The sequence below is a fragment of the Mastomys coucha genome, unplaced genomic scaffold (genome assembly GCF_008632895.1).
Source record: "Mastomys coucha isolate ucsf_1 unplaced genomic scaffold, UCSF_Mcou_1 pScaffold21, whole genome shotgun sequence".
NCBI classification, from domain to species: Eukaryota; Metazoa; Chordata; class Mammalia; order Rodentia; family Muridae; genus Mastomys; species Mastomys coucha.
This window is the reverse complement of record NW_022196904.1, coordinates 89453248-89456198: the sequence shown is the minus strand read 5'-3', so window position 1 is coordinate 89456198 and position 2951 is coordinate 89453248. Positions and strand designations below refer to the sequence as shown.

At 44.5% G+C, this 2951-nt stretch overlaps 1 long non-coding RNA gene across 1 annotated transcript in view; it reads left to right on the top strand.

Moving 5' to 3' along the window:
• The window catches only part of LOC116102649, an 18387-nt gene extending 15813 nt beyond the window's left edge, over positions 1-2574 (top strand). Inside the window, exon 3 of the long non-coding RNA XR_004123250.1 lies at positions 2531-2574. This is a non-coding gene — a long non-coding RNA (uncharacterized LOC116102649). The remainder of the gene's footprint in view (positions 1-2530) is intronic.
• The last annotated feature ends 377 nt before the right edge of the window (positions 2575-2951 follow it).

Below are 2951 nucleotides of genomic sequence, written 5' to 3'. Positions count from 1 at the left end.
AAAAAAAAAGATGAAGAGCAAAGGAGAAAGATACACAACATTTACTTCTGGCTTTCATATGCATGTACAACAGTACACAGACTCATGTTGCACACAGGCACACACACACACACACACACACACACACACACACACACACACACACACCAATACAAAAGAGTCCTGTATGCTCCTGTCCAGACCTCCCAGTTGTTATAGTTCTGTCTACACAGTCTGTACATGCTGTATGTTTTTCCTGGCTCATGTTAGTGTAATGCATAAGCACCCCATCCTGTCCGTCTAAAATACTCCAGGATGCTTTTGCTAAGGTGAAGGACATTCTCCTGCCTCATTGCTGTGTAGCTATGAGAACAAGGCAATCATCATTGTTTCTGTCCTGTTACCCAGGCTGCAGGCTGCATCTGTCATCCTAGCAATACCTTTCCTAGCCACCCTGTCCTCTGTGGTCAAGGATCTAATACAGTAACACATGTTACATTATTTTATTTTTTCAGGCCGGACGGTGGTGGTGCATGCCTTTAATCCTAGCACTTGGGAGGCAGAGGCAGGTGGATTTCTGAGTTCAAGGCCAGCCTGGTCTACAGAGTGAGTACCAGGACAGCCAGGGCTACACAGAGAAACCCTGTCTTGAAAAAAAAAAAAAAACATTATTTTATTTTTTCTTTGAAGGAGTTTCCCAGCTTTTTCTTGTCTTTATTGAGCCTAATGTGTTTGGAATAGAATCTAGTTTGAGTTATGGTCTTGGGTTGGGTTTGTCTGATATTTCTTCATGATTAGATTTAGGTTTCACATTTGGGCAAGAATAACACAAAAGCTACTTTTGTGTCTGTAGAGCCTCATATTGGGAGCCATAGGATGCTGATTATCTGATAACTAATGGTATTCATCTACAACTACATACTACACTGACAACACAGGAAGAGACTAACCCAAGGGAAAAAGCAGCCCAGAGTTCCTAATCGTGCCCCTGTATCTGTGTTGGCAGAGACCTTTACTATGGAGGCTTCATGGGGGCCTGGGCTCCTTTGGGAGCCAGAGCTGGAGTTTCAAGTATGGCAGGTTTGAGTCTTTGTATTGGCCTTTGGCTGGAATATCCTATATCCTAAGCTTGGGGTGAGCATTGTAGGCAAATCTATTGCGATTACAGTTATTCCCCTTTGGAGCCTTGGGCTTAACCTCAGTAGGTTTTACCAAGGCCTTGATATCCTCAAGAGTGCACTCATGACCTCGGTCTTGCTTTCTGTGACTTCTTTAGATCCTGTGATTCTTGGCAAAATGTGTGTTCCTTAGGAGCTTGCTATCTGCCCTCGTAGGAGACTCATCTCTGTCCTTGTGGCTGGGAATTTTTGCATGTCTGTTGTATATGTGTGAAAGGGTGTACTTTCCTGTGTGTGCAGAGCATGTGTGCACAGGTGGAAAACAGAAACTGCAAGTTTTCCATATAGCCAGTGAACCCCCAGGACCTACCTGCCTCTGCCTGCCAGGACTGAGGTTACAGATCAACCTCACTTTTACACGGTGCTGGGAATCTAAACTTGAGTCCTCACCCTGCCTGTTTAGACAGGCTCTTGTGTAGCACCGGCTGGTCTCAAACTCACTGTGTTGCCACCAGGAATAGGTGAGAAGGTCAAGCTACCATGCTGACGTTGCTGATGAAAATGAGAACACCTGTATCAGGTTACCTCACAACTGGGTGATAGGCACTTTGTGAAAATTAATGCTCAAGAGACTTGTCTGTACAGTGATACTATTTATATAAAATTCAAAGTATGAAAAGGCAGGAGTGTTAGAAGTGATCAGAGTGAGCCAATTGTAGTCAGCTGTCAAACATCATCAGACATGTTTGTATACAGTAAAGCTACAAAGAAAAGCAGAGAGGAACAACAGGCAGGAACGGGACACTAGGGCGATGTTCTTCCAGCCAGAGATGCTCCAGTATTGATCTTTGTGCAAATAAGCAGTTTTATAAGGAGGGAAAATAGGGGCTGGAGAGAAGGCTTAGCAGCTAAGATCACTTACTGCTCTTACAGAAAACCCAGCTTTGGTTTCCAGCACCTACATGGCAGCTCACAACTGCCTGTTACTCCAGTTCCAGGGAATCCTAGGCCGTCTTCTGATTTTTGTGAGCTCCTGCAAAAGTGTGGTGCACAGACATGCACCTGGGAACATAGTCACATGAAATAAATAAACAAATAGATATAGATTAGATTAGATAGATAATTAGATAGACAGACAGACAGACAGACAGACAGACTGGGGATATGGCTCCCTGGATAAAATGCCTCCTGTGCAAACATGAGAATCTGAGTCTAGGTCCCAGAACACTCAAAAAAGCTGGGCATGGTGACATGTATCTGTAACCTCAGAGCTGAGGTAGTAGAGAAATGTAGACAGATGGACCATGAGACTGCATGGCCACCCAGACTTGCCAAGTTGATGAGCTTCAGATTCATTGAGAACCTTGTTGCAAAAATAAAGTGTGTGTGTGTGAAAGATGTTTCAGTGGTTAATTCACTGGCTGTTCTTCCAGAGGACCTAGGTTCAATTCCCAGTACCCACATGACAGCTTTCAACCATCTGAAACTCCAGTCCCAGAGGATCCAACACCCTCTTCTGGCCTCCAAAGGCACCAGGTATGCACGCGATGCACATACATACATGCGAGCAAAACATCCATATACATGCAAAATAAAACAAATAGGGCCAGGTGGTGGTGGCACACACCTTTAGGCCCAGCACTTGGGAGGGAGAGGCAGGTGAATCTCTACGAGTTTGAGGCTAGCCTAATCTAAAGAACAAGTTCCAAGACAGCCAAGGCTACGCAGAGAAACCCTGTCTTGAAAAAAAAAAAAATTAACTAATTAAAAAACAAAGTGTGGGCTGGTGAGATGGGTAAGAACACTGACTGCTCTTCCGAAGGTCCTGAGTTCAAATCCCAGCAACCACATGAT